This window comes from Solanum pennellii, chromosome 2 (genome assembly GCF_001406875.1).
Source record: "Solanum pennellii chromosome 2, SPENNV200".
In the NCBI taxonomy this organism is placed as follows: domain Eukaryota; kingdom Viridiplantae; phylum Streptophyta; class Magnoliopsida; order Solanales; family Solanaceae; genus Solanum; species Solanum pennellii.
Genome location: NC_028638.1, coordinates 32,800,464 through 32,815,927, shown reverse-complemented (window position 1 = coordinate 32,815,927; position 15,464 = coordinate 32,800,464).

Sequence of the window (15,464 nt, the reverse complement as noted above, 5' to 3'; positions counted from 1 at the left end):
CTACTCCACCTCCAGTCTTGTCATTGAGAGAATGAAAAATATTTTTTTCTTGTCAACTCATAAAAAACGAAGTTTAGATAAATAAAGATGATAAATTCATATTATTAACATCACAAATTATGGGGAAAAAACAAAAATAGGCCAGTTAAAATCCTAGAAAATTTACATTTGTGAATCGACATAAAACATATGATAGTGTTAAATTTTGTGAATTATTAAGGGATTGATAGAATGGAGGTTGGAAATGAAGATGGAGAAAGAGGTGACTAAGGGAGAACTTTGTGCTTCAATAAAGAAGATGTTATATTTGTAAAAGCAATTACTAAAAGTAAGATTAAATTTTTTTGGCTATTAAGAAAATTCTCTCTCTCTCACACACACATATATTAGTTATATATTGACTAGTAAAAACTATTATGAGTATAATTTTATACATTTAATTGTTGTTTTTTAAAAAAAATCACAAGCTTTTAGAAGAGTGAGTATGCTCATTAAGCCATGTCAATTCTTATGGGTACATTTATATCACTTGAAAATTGTTAAGAAGATACTTAAATACCCTTATAATTCAAGTATTAAAGTAAGATTTGCTATCAAATTTGAGGGTGATTTTATTTTTTATCTTTAGAAAATAATATCTACAAGAATAGTCTACTTATAATATTAATGAACTTAAATAAAAATATATAAACACATAGGTTTAAAAATAAATTATTATATATTAAAAGATGTGACATAAATTAGGCTTTAAAATGGTAAAAAATTATTGAGAGGATAACACACATATAGGTGATGTGAAAACTCAATATGGCTCCATTCATATTTACTTTTTTCTCCCTTTTTAGTGATTTTTTATATTTGAATACTTTGATTAATGTTTTATTATTTATCTATAATTAATGTAATTAAATTATCAACATTTATTAGTAAAAAAAATTAACCGCCTGTCTCCCACACGTCTAATGTTCATTATTAATTCATTAAATCTTCTTATACATTTTCTTAACTTTTCATCTTTTCTTTTAATTATTATTTAGACTCTCTTTTTTTTTTTTTGTCAATAAACGTTTTTTCTGTCTCAAAATCAATTGGGGAGGTATCATTTTATTTTATTTGTTTTTGTTTAAAGATATTAATATTATATAAGATTTTAATAATGATATTCTTGTGTCATACTTTTACCTTTACAATCTTAGATGGTTAATTTTACTGTTTCCCTATTTTATAGATTCTTAAATTTATTTTGTTTGCTATTTTATATATTCTTGAATTTATATGAGAAAAAAATATTATAATTGTAATTTTTTGAATTTTGATTTCTCTGACATTGTGCATCATACTTTCATCATTACCATTTTGGATGACTACCTTTTCAATTGTTTTGCTATTTTAGAGTCTTGAAATTTATTTGGTTTGCTATTTATAAATCCTTGAATTTAGGAACAATTATCATATATTTGTATAATTGTATTTTGTCATGTTTCCATATTGCTTAATTATATTCTAATTTAATTCGTTTTTAATTTAAGTTTTGATTTCTCAATTGATGAGTTAAATTTCATTTTGAATTATTTTCACATTAATGTGTAAAATACCATTATCTAATGGCCTAAGTCATCTGTAGCCACTTGAAGTTGTCCTCATATTTCACTTAAACACCTCAACTAAGGAATGTACATATTGAACACTTAAACCTTAAAAAATATATACCTATTTGACACAAACTGACAATCAATTGAAAAACAAAAACGCGTGGATTTCAAATGCGAATTCATATTAATTTTACCAATACTATGATGACACGTGGCATTACATTTAACTTTTTTAAAAGCTCTATATAATTAATTCATAAAGTATTTTAAAAAAATTTTTTTAATTAAAGCCTCCACCCTCCCCACTTTCTTCCTCCTTCTTCAGAAACCCATTTCTGATTTTCCATGGACTTGGTATCGCTCCATCTCTTTCTTCTCTTCAATGGAGCTACAATGACACACCATTGTTGTCTATTCAAGCTAAATATGCATTCTCTTTCATTTCGATAGCATTAAAATTTTCACTCAATGTCTTCATCTTTTATACATTAGAAATTATTTATTAGAATTGAAAAAAAAATTAACAGACTTTTGTCCAAAAAAATCTATTCATATTTTTTTTTATCATTGTAAATGGAACTTCTTCGAGATATTTGAGACGAAAATTGATATAAGAAAAAAGAGGAAAGCAGGAAAGAACAATGAGGGTGAGAGAAAGAGAGGTGGAGGGAGTGTGGTGTGCTGTGTAAAAAAAAAGAGATAAAAATGGTGAAAGAATGATATGATAGAAAGAGGGAAGAAGACAACTATCCTTCTTCTTTTTTGTTAATTAATTTTTTTTTAAATTAACTTGGGGGATAAATTTAGAAAAAAAAAGGAAATATATTATTTTTAATAAATTCACGCGCTCAAAGAAAGTGAATTACACGTTTTTGCCATGTCAGCATTTTGTGTCTAATAGGAATACTTTTGAACAAATAAAGTGTTCAATTGGCACAAGGATTAGTTGAGGTGTCTAAATGAATTATGCGGACAACTTTGAGTGGCTGCAGATGACTTAAGCCTTATCTAATTCATATTATATCATATTGCGGATTATGATGATATATATTAGTTTTCACATTAAGAATTGTTTATCAATAATATTGACTTTGTTTTCTATACGCATGCTTATATTATATTGTTGATTAATTGCAATTTCATGACTTTTCTTTATAATATAATATATGTTGAAAAGCATTGTAAAAAGTATTCTTAAATATAGAATCTTAATACTTTTGTTTTATTTCAAACAATTTAAGGAAGAGGTTTATATACTGTAAAATCTCTAAAATTGATCTTCGATAAATTAATAATCTCTCTTAAATAATATTTTCCCCGATTATGTCTTCGGTCAATGAAAAAAATCACTATGTCACGACCGGAGAACACCCCCTACACATAAGTGGCATCCTCGTCCTCGAAGATGCCTTAGACTAGCCCTTAGCATATATCATGGCATATCATAGGTAGTGAAAATGCAAAAAATTTAAAACTTTTACATAGTGAAGTATACTTAGACTTCTCACTTGTCATATATGGAGTTTGTATAGACTCCTCATTTAGGAAGTTTACATAGACTTCTCATTTATGCAATATAGTCAATTCATTAAGTAGTCTAATACTTGTCTCACATATAACCATCTAATGAGAATGACAAAGTTTGGGTACAACCCTAACACTAGTACAATATGCCACATATAGGCTTACAACAATAGTCTCAAAGATAAAGAAAGAACTAGTGTCTTTAGACATAAGCAATACTACTAAGATAGAAAAGTGGCACCATCCTCGAACTTTGAGGACTCACCAACAACTTGAGAAAAAGTCCAAGTCTTCTTGCAAATGGCCTCTAAGCACTTCAACGGCCTAACCTACATATTTTTAGTAATATAAAGAATATGGGTTAATACAAACCATATGAACTAAGTATGGAAACATATGCAATTAAAACCTTTGAAGACATGCACAAAAAGGACCATTTCTTTAAAAACATGTTCATATAAGCAAGAACAACATTACCATAAAGTCATATCAACATTTCATGTCCATTGTTCATATCATCAAAATATACAAGACCCTTACCAACAATCTCATCCCAAGCCTACAAATGCAATGCTCATGTGAAGCCTCATAACCCCACATAATCAAGTAAATAAAAGAAGAGATCATAAGTAATGCATTGCCTCATATAACATAACATCATGTGTATTCACCATCATATACAACAATTTAAACCAATATCATATTCATCAAATGTAACCAACGTCATATAAGAGCAACATCATATAGGACCAACATATATACATTTCATGACATCATAAGTGTATAAGAATAACCTCGTAGGACTCCCCTCAAGGCGAACTTGTGCAATGTACAGGTAAAGTCCCTTACCCTTACCTAAACTAAGTAGTACCCCTTTAGTCACCCTAGTTAGTGTCCATCTTTATTACTTCATTCATTCATGTTTCTTTTCGGGAACAATCGCCTTAACTGACAATAGACCATGTGAGCTAAACATAGAATCCGGTGTCATGAAACCCTACACCAAAAGAAGGTGCTATACTTGCCAAGGTAGAACCAAAACATGAACATAGCCTTCTAGGTGGATCCACTAGCTAGTTTCCTATAGGGGCGACATAGTTAAGGAACTTGGAGATATACTAGAAACTCATGTATGCACATTGCATGGTAATCTCCATCTCGTGAGAACATTAGTGAACCTACCTTCACTCATTGGAAATGGACAACTCTCATATCTAGTTCTCTCGGTGCTAAGCTAAAGTCCTTTTTTGAAATGTCTTTAAGTGTTTCTTAATCATCAAATCTTAATATAGGCCATAGGAGACTAAACCCTTGTATAATCATGTCATTAGCCCATTAGGTTTAGAAGGTGGACTTTCTTTCATCACAACCCATCATTTAGTGAGATCATAACATCATAGACATATCGTAATAATGCACACAAGAGAATCACATTCAACCTTGCATGATCGTTGTATTTAGATCACACAATTTAACATACTCATAACATTCCATCATATTCATCATATCAGCATCTTCCTAATCTATTCACATAATCATTCTTTAATTGAACATCATCATTAAGAATAAACCATTATTACTGAAGTAGAGAACTCATAATGATAAAGGTCTTACCAAATAGCTTCCAAAACCTCCTTCAACATCTTACCCTCAATTCATCACAATTATCCAATAATCCAATCACCATCATCATGTTATTGTGAATTAAACAATGACATAATCAATTCCAACAACCCTAATCATCTACAAGTCCAATCATAGCTAGGGTTAGGAAAAAGGGTTCAATCATTGATATTTCATGGAAACTAGGTTAAAAACTACGAAATACAACAATTAACCAATAAACAACACAATCATCAATATTAATCAATACAATACAACATTAAATCAATTTAAAAAGGAATCCACGAAATTGGATGAAAACCCAAGTTTTTGACATCTGTGGGAACCAATTTTGAAGAGCCTCTTGGGAAAGAGATCCCAAGAGTGAATAGCTTCCATACCTTAACAATCCTTGAAGATTGATGGAAGAAATCTTGAGTCTTGGAGACCTAATCAAGCTTGAAGTTGGTCTTCAATGGTGGTCTTTGGAAAAGATTGAGAAAATAGAGAGAAGATGGAGAGAATTGAGTTTGGGAAATAATGAAGTGTTGAGTTAGTTTAATGAGGTTTAGCTCTTTTATAGTCCCCAAATAACTTAATTAATCACCCATTAACCTCTAATTAATTATTTAACTAATTAACTATTTGACTAAGCTTGATCGAAACTTGAAAGTGAACCATGCCTCCAATCGATGACTTCACGTCGACTGTCCATTGACCAAACAACTGCCCCGTACTGTCATCCGTGGTTTTGCTCAGAGATTGGTTTTGAGCCATTTTTGGAAAATGGCTAAGTCCACACCAACGAGCACCATCGACGAGCCGTTGACCCATCGCCGACTCGTCGTTTGGTTCCGTCAATAGCCAATGTCAAATAAAAGCTTTTACGGTCGACTGTTAGGGTCCTTGAAAGTGTTCGTTGGAGAGTCGTACCCGGACATTTCGACCCTAAACACCCTCTAATATATATCCTTCATATTTCCACCAAATTTAACTTAATACCGACTCTTAAAACCCCTAAAATGCACCAAGGTACACTATCTCATCTATTACAAATCTCCGGACGTCTTGGTCGTTTATTGACGTTTTAACTCTAACACTTCCTAATTGAGTTAATTACTTTTGTTTCGACTCAGAAACATTGTTTTAAGACTTATTTCATTAAGTGAGGATATATCTAGGTCATGGAACTTTTGGAGTATTACATTATCCCCCCTTAGGAACATTCGTTCCCGAATTACACCTAAATCTTTTTATAGGGAGAGAAAGAGACTCAATACTAGCAGCCCAACCAACAACAACATAAAATCATAATGAGCCACAATTCATAGGTGTAATTCACAACCCCCTTCTACACATAAACATGACATTACACATAGTAACTCAATTCACAATTCAAAATGTATAAGAGCTCAACATTTCATCACACATAATGAGAAACTACCTTCTCAATATCAACATGAGCTCAATAAAAGCGTTTTTGAAGAAACTTCTTTTAGCATGAACCTTTACCAAAATATGCACATACTTAGAAAACAAGTGAAATTCTTATTTCTCATAATTTTTATTTTTAAGAGGAACTAATAACCTCAAATTTTACTAGGAGTCAGAGGAAAGAGATGAANAAGAGATGAGGATAGTGGGAATTCATGTCGGCCTCGGCCTCCCATGTTGCACCCTCAACAAGATGGTTTCTCCATATGACTTTTACGAAGGCAACCTTTTTGTTCATCAACTTTTTGACTTGAGGATCTAGGAATTGAACAGGAACCTCTTTATAAGAAATGTTCTCATTCACCCCTAACCCTTTAATAGGGAGAATAGACACCAGGTCGCCTATACAATTTTTGAGCATAGAAACTTGAAATACCGGATGAAATGAAGCTAGTTCACTTGGTAGTTACTGGGGACTAAGCTTTTTACCAAATCTCATCATCCCCTTCGTAGGTGAAATCTTCAAGTATATCCAATCACCTATTTCAAACTCAAGGTATCTTTTTCGATTGTTGGCATAAGACTTTTGCCGACTATAGCCTATTTTCAACCTATCTTTTATCACCCAAACTTTTTCCAAAGCCTCATAGATTATCCCGGGATCAAGGAGTAAAGACTCACCAACCTCAAACCACCCAACTGGATACCTACACCTTCTACCATAGAGTGCTTCAAAAGGTGCCATAGAGAACTAAATCAACGGTAGGTAATTTCCAAATTACCCTTAAAATATATTACACATGCTCTTAACATATATTCTAGGGTTTGGATGGTACGCTCCGCTTGACCATCCGCTTGAGGATGAAAAGCGGTGTTAAGTTTCACCTGTGTACCTAACCCCTTTTGGGAAGATCTTCAAAAACGAGAAATGAACTGGGCACCTCTATCCGATATGATGGACAAAGGTATCCCATATAAGCTCACAGACTTGAAGGGGATAAAGTGGGTAGATTTCGTCAATCTGTCCACAATAACCCTTATTGAGTCATTTTTCCTCTGAGTTCGAGGCAAACCCACTACAAAGTCCATATTAATATCTTTCCGCTTCCAAGTGGAAACATCCATTACTTGAGTTAGACCCCAGCCTTTGATGCTCAGCCTTAATTTGCTGACAATTAGGATACCTAGACACAAACTCCGCCATATCCCTTTTAAAACCATCGCATCAATAGACCTCTTGAAAATTACGATACATTTTGGTGACACCCGGATGAATAGAATATCAGTAACCATGAGCTTCTTCCAAAATTTTCCTTCTCAAATCATCAAAATCCGACACACATAATATACCTCAGTACCTTAGTACGCCATCCCCCCGGGAGAATGACTAATGAACTTACTAAGTACCGATTCCTTCAACTCCATCAATCTGGGGTCAAGATGTTGCTTAGACTACACCTCAACCACTAAAGATGACTTAGAGTTATTATGAACCATGAAATCACCTTTCGAAGAATCTTCAAACCGAACACCCAAACGGGCCAATTTATGAACATATCTCACTAACTCTTTCTTACCTTTCTCCACATGAGACACACTACCCATATTCATACGACTTAAAGCATCCGTCACCACGTTGGCCTTGCCGGGGTGGTAGAGAACACTCATATCGTAATCCTTCAAAAGTTCCAACCATCTTCTTTGTCAGAGATTCAACTCTTTTTGAGTAAACACATGTTGAAGACTCTTTTGGTCGGTAAATACATCAACATGAACACCATATAGGTAGTGTCTCCATGTTTTCAAAGCGAACAGTACGACCGCTTATTCAAGGTTATTAGTTGGATAGTTTTTCTCATGCACCTTGAGTTGTCTAGAGGCATAAGCTATCACCTTACCATGTTGCATGAGAACACGATCTAAACCTACTCGAGAAGCGTCATAATACACTAAAAAATCCTTGGTACCCTCCGGTAAGGTCAACACCACAGCGGAGGTTAGCTTTTATTTCAACTCTTGGAAATTCTTTCACAAGCCTCAGACCACTCAAACTAAACCTTTTTTTGAGTTAGTGTTGTCAAAGGAGAAGCAATAGACGCAAATCCATCAACAAACCTTCTATAGTACACGCCTAGGCCCAAGAAACTTCTAATGTTGGTTGGAGTCAAAGTTCTAGGCCAATTCTTGACCGCTTTAGTTTTCTTCGGATCGACCTCTATACCCTCATTTGAGATAATATGACCGGGAAAAATAATCGATCTCAACCAAAATTCACACTTACTATATTTACCAAAAAGTGTTGATCATTGAGGACTTGCAATACTACCCACGAAGGTCCATATGCTCATCCTCACTCTTAGAATATAACAAGATATCATCAATATAGACAATTACAAAAGAATCAAGGAAGTTCTAGAACACTCTATTCATAAGGTCCATAAAAGACGTCGGGGCATTTGTTAATCCAAAAGACATGACTAGGAACTCATAATGTTCATACCTAGTTCGGAAAGACGTTTTAGAAATGTCTTCACTTCTCACCCTAAGTTTGTGATATCCCGACTTCAAATCAATTTTCAAAAAGTAACTCGCACATTGGAGTTGATAAAAAAAAGTCGTCATTTTCAGGGAGAGGATACTTGTTCTTTATGGTGACCTTATTTAGTTGACGGTAATCAATGCACATCCTAAATGAACCATCCTTTTTTCTCACAAACAACACCGAAGCACCCCATGGAGAAATGCTTGGTTGATTAAAACCCTTGTCAATCAAATCTTTGAGTTGAGCCTTCAACTCTTTCATTTCGGACGGAGTCATACGATAAGGAGGAATTGAAATTAGATTTGTATCCCGCAATAAGTCAATACCGAATCTATTTCCCGTTCGGGAGAAATTTTGGATAAGTCATTGGGAAAGACTTTCGAGAAGTCCTTCACTATGGGGACCGACTCTAAAGGAAGAGCTTCAGATTCTAGGTCCTTGACCCTCACAATATTATAGAGACACCTCTTAGAGATCATCTTACAAGATTTTAGACACGAAATTATTCGACCTCTAGGGATTGAGTTTCCCCCCTTCCACTTTAAGACGGGTTCATTAGGACTTGGAACTTAACTACCCTCATTCTACAATCAATCGAAGCAAAACAAGCATGCAACCAATTTATTCCCAAGATGACATCAAAATCAACCATATCAAGTTCTACCAATCGACCAAAGTAACTATATTGGATAATATTATAGGACAACTTCTATAGACTCTTTTAGCAACAAACGAATCACTCACCGGGGTAGTAACCGAAAAAGGTTCAATTAAGACATGGGTAACACATCAAACTTCATAGACACTAAAGGAGCTACAAAAGATAAAGTGGCATAGGGATATAGTAAATCATAGACATCAATAGAAAAGACTTGCAATATACCAGTGACAACATCGGGAGATTCTTCTTGATCACCCCTAGAGCGGAGAGCATAGAAGTGGTTCTTCTTAGGAGCATCGGAACTAGGACCACTTGCTTAAGCTTGGCTACTCCACCTTTCTTAACCCCTTACCATAGGATAATCCCTCACCTTATGGCCACTCTTTACACAACCAAAATAATTATTCGTCCTAACAAGACATTCACACATATGTTTCTTACCACATTTGGTACAAGCAGGTTTCTTACTTGGTGAATCACCACCTTTTCCCCTTTGGGATCTAGGGTTAGACACCCTCTTATTTCTAGACTTGGGGGGAGAAACCTCTTATTGAACCTAGGTTTGTCTTGAATTTCAAATATACCTTTAAAATACCTCCCTCATAAGACTTTGTCTTCCTAGTATGTCCATGTTGTAATGAAGCACCGCCAAACGACACTCTTTAACTAGATCATCGGACACTCCAATCACAAAAAGGTTAATTTCATCCCTCGGGTTTGACACCAAAGAAGAGGCATACTTAGAAAACTTAGTGAACTTCAAAGAGTACCCAATCACACTCATACCTCCTTGATGAAAGTTGATGAACCCTTCAACTTTAGCCTTCCTTTTTCCCCTTGGCAAGAACCTATCAAGAAAAGCCCTTCTAAACACCTCCCAACTTATGGGACCTGCTTTCAAAGACCTATTGTCCCTCCATTGAGCATACCAAGTTTGAGCCACAACCTTAAGTTGATAAGCGCCTAGCTCGGCCCTCGTATTTGAACTCACCCCCATAGCAAATAAGATCTTGTAGACCTCATCAAGAAAGTCTTAGGGGTATTCATTCACCTTATAGCCAAAGAACATAGGAGGGTTCATCCTAGTAAAGTCCCTCAAGAGATAAGCTATGATACTTGCATTTTGGTGCACACGGGGTCCAACTTCCCAATTTGCTTGAGCCGTCATGGCTTAAGCTTAAGTAGTTATGGCTTGGGCTTGAGTAGTCATAGCTTGAACCAAACTTATAAAATCTCTCCATCCGTCATACCCGGAGGACTGACCGAGATTGGTCACCCAAATGAATTTGTTCTTGAAGAGGAGCTTGATAGCCTTGTGGATGAGCTTGGTTGTTTTGGTGTGGAGCTCCCATATTGGCAATATCTTCTTCAATTCTTATTGCGGCTACCCTTCTAGTAGTCACAGCCTATAACCACACTAAAAGGGTTAGATGAAAAGGACACATAGAGTTAGAACTCTTGAGGAACAACATAAGATTACCTAGAAGATGAGAATTTCCTAAGAATCACATAGACTCTCATTCATGAGTGTGGCGCACTTCACAATTATGAACAAGACTCTACATAGACATATTTTAGTGTGACATCAATCCTAAGGTTACTCAACCTCCTGATCTGATACCAAGTTTGTCACAAATGGGAGCATCCCTTTGTCATAACCAATGTCCTCATCCTCGAAGAAGCTTTTACTAGCCCTTAGCATAAATCATGACATATCCTAGGTAGAGAAAATGCGAAAAATTTAAAACTTTTACATACTGAAGTATACTTAGACTTTTCACTTATCATATATGGAATTTATATAGACTCCTCATTTAGGAAGTTTACATAGAATTCTCATGTATGCAATATAGCCAATTCATTAAGTAGTCTAATACTTGTCTCACATATAACCATCTAATGAGTATGACAAAGTTTGGGCATATCCCTAACACTAGTACAAGATGACACATATAGGCTTACAATAAGTCTCAAAGATAATGAAATAACAAGTGTCTTTACACATAAGAATTACTACTAAGACAGAAAATTGGCACCATCCTCGAACTTTGAGGACTCACCAACAACTTGGGAAAAATTCCATGTCTTCTTGTGAATGACCTCTAAGCACTTTAACGGCCTGAACCTACATACTTGTAGAAATATAAAGAATACGGGTACCACATGTACTAAGTATGGAAACATATGCAATGAAAACCTTTGAAGACATGGACAAAAGAGACCATTTCTTTAAAAACATGCTAAGTAATTTTGAAAACCTTTATGCACATTCAAGAGCATATACAAGTCAATCACCACTTCAACACCAAGATATTTTCATATAATCAAGAACACCATTACCATAAAGTCATATCAACATTTCATATTCAATAGCTCATATCATCAAAACATACAAGACCCTTACCAATAATCTCATCCCAAACCTACAAGTACAATGCTCATGTGAAGACCCATAACCCCACATAATCAAGTAAACAAGAAAAGAGATCATAACTAATACGTTGCCTCATATAATATAACAATCTTGTCTATTCACCATCATATATAGCAATTTAGACCAATATCATGTTCATCAAATGTAATCAACATCATATAAGAGAAACATCATATAGGACCAACGTATATACATTTCATGACATCATAAATGTATAAAAACAACCTCCTAAGACTCCCCTCAAGGCCAACTTGTGCAATGTATAGGTAATAAAGTTAGTGTCCACCTTTATTACTTCATTCATTCATTTTAATTTTGGGAGCATTTGTCTAAACAAACAATAGACCATGTGAGCCAAACATGAAATCCGGTGTCATGAAACCCTACACCGAAAGAAGGTGCTCTACTTGACAAGGTAGAACCAAAACATGAACATAGCATTGTAGGTGGATCCACTAGCTAGTTTTCCTATGGGGTAACATAGTTAAGGAACTAGGAGATATACTAAAAACTCATGTATGCACATTGCATGGTAGTCTCCATCTCATGAGAACATTAGTGAACCTATCTTCCCTCATTGGAATGGGACAACTCTCACATCTAGTTCGCTCGATGCTACACTAAAGTCCCTTTTTGAAATGTCTATAAGCATTTCTTAATCATCAAATCTTAATATAGGCCATATGAAACTGACCTTTTGTATAATCATGTCATTATATCATAAGGTTTAGAATGAGAACTTCCTTTCATCACAACCCATCATTTAGTAAGATCATCACATCATAGTCATATCATAACAAGGCATACAAGAGAATGACATTCAACCTTGCATTATCTTACCCCTATCAAGACCTTTCAATTCAACATACTCATAACATGCCATCATATTCATCATATCACCATCTTTATAATCTATTCACATAATCATACTTCAATTGAACATCATCATTAAGAATAAACTATCATTATTGAAGTAGAGAACTCATAATCATAAAGGTCTTACCAAATAGCTTCCAGAACCTCCTTTAAGATCTTACCCTCAATTCGTCACGATATATAATAATACAATCACCATCATCATGTAATAGTGAATTAAACAATGGCATAATCAATTCCAACAACCCTAATCATGTACAAGTCCAATTCATAGCTACGATTAGGGAAAAGGGATCAATTATGTATTTTTCATGGAAACTAGGTTAAAGACTACGAACTATAACAATTAACCAATAAAAAATTGTAACATATAAATATTAATAAATACAATAGAAAATTAAATCAATTTGAAAAGTAACCCTAGAAATTGGATGAAAATCAAAGTTTTTGACATCTTTGGAAAGCAATTCTGAAGAGTCTCTTGGTGAAAGAGATACAAAGAGTAAATAGCTTCCATACCTTAAGAATCCTTGAATATTGATGGAAGAAATATTTTTTCTTGGAGACATAATAATCTTGAACTTGGTCTTCAATGGTGGTCTTTCGAATAGAAAGAGAAAGTAGAGAGAAGGTGGGGAAAATTGAGTTTGGGAACTAATGAAGTGTTGGGTTAGTTTAATGAAGTTTAAATCTTTAATAGTACCCAGCTAACTTTGTTAACCAACAGTAAACCCTAATTAATTAATTAACTGATTCATTAATTTGACTAAGCTTGATCAAAACTTGGCAGTGAACCAAGCTTCCAATCGACGACTTCACGTCGACGATCCGTTAACCAAATAATGACATTGTACTGGTCATCCGTAGTTTTGGTCAGAGAATGGATTTAAGCCATTTTTGAAAAATGGATAAGTCCCCACCAAGGATAACCATCGACGAGTTATTGACATACGACGGCTCGTCGTTTGGTTCCGTCAAATGGCAGCTTTTAGGGTCAACTGTTAGTGTCCTCTTCAAGGACCCTTAGGGTGGTACTTGGGGAGTCTTACCCAAATTGTTTGACCCTAAACACCCTCTAATACATGTTCCACACCTTTCCACCAAATTTGACTTGATTCTGACTCTTAAAACCCCTTGAAACATACCAAGGCATACTAGCTCATCTTTTACAAATCTCCGGACGTCTTGGTTGTTTCTTGATGTTTTTACTCTAACACTTCTTAATTGAGTTAATTTCTTTTGTTTCAACTTAGAAATATTTTTTTAAGGCTTATTTCATTGAGTGAGGCTCTAGTTAGGTCATGGAACTTCCAGAGTGTTACACACAATTTTCCATAAGATAATAAGAAAATATAATTTTCAGATGACCCATATATGAATATCATAAATTAATAATTCTTTAAAATTACAAATATATATAAGACAATATAGTGAAATATGATTCTACTGTGTTTTGTTTTTTCTTAAAATTTAAATCTAGTTGAAGCTTATCTCTAACTTTTTTTATTGTATCGAAGATATCCAATGTTGTCTTTTCGTAATGCACCATAAAATTGTGAAGAGTTCTAGATGCAATAAGTGTTTCCTTATGCCTAATAGTTCCAACATATAGTATCATCATCAACTTCATCATCAACATTGCTTTTCCGATGGTACCCACAATTTCTTCCAAGCTTTGGACCTCTAATCATGTATCACTTTCTTCCGGATAATCCACATGCTATTAACATCCATTTGTGGTAATCAAGATCATTAATCATGGCATAAAGTTCATGAATGAAATTTTTACAAGTAGGTTCATTCATATTATCTGAGATTGCATCTCCTGAATAAATTTTACAGTGTCGATAGTAATTTGTTATTGTATCTTGCTGAACATTTGTTGTCCAAACAGGGATTGCAAATTGACAAAATCTAAAGCGTCGATATTTGTTGGATCAGTTTTTTCCACTTCATAACCTTTTCATATCCTACAATAAAATAGATTTGACCATACATCTTGCATGCTCTTTTTATCACAACATCATAAGGTTGAAATTAGTAAGAAACAATGATTTTGATGTATTCGTTGTACTTTATGTAAAAAGTTTTTTATGTGAAATCAATAAATATGATATATAAATTAGTAAGATACAATAATTTTGATATAATTAAAATTAATCTGCATCGAATCTCAACCCATTTTTAAAATTAATATTAATTTATCGATTAAATAATATCTTTACAAAATATTAAAATTTCATGGTCCCACCTATATTAATTAATAGAGGTTTTACTATATATTAATTAAATATTTTGGATCAGTGGTCCGTTTATTTATCTTCACCGTAAAGTCATACAAACAATCAGAAAGTAAGCCCAAAATAAGAAATGTTTAGCTGGCCCATATTAGGAAGTTTAAGACTAGCTAAGTACTAGTCTTACCCTAAAATAGGGTTTCCTAATTAGAGCTTCCCATAAATCCCAATCCTACTCTCCGCCGCTCCCATATTTCTTGTTCCCTTCTTCTTGTCGTTGCTCATTCTCTTCCTCTGGTCATTATTGTGCTCCATCCGTGGTTGTGGAAGTGTTGTATCAGCTAAAAAAGGTATTTGCTTTTTGATGTTGTTCCTGCTCAAAATGAACCAACAACTAACTTCATGTTCTTCTTTTTTCAAATGTGAGATTCGGTGGAGGCGTTTGTAGTTCAAGATGAAATTTTTGCTAGGATTTAACCATGACACTCCTCCCGAAGGCTTTAAGGTATATCGGTCGGCTAGATCGAGTCTGCACTTTCTGTGATTTATTGGTTTGAGAACC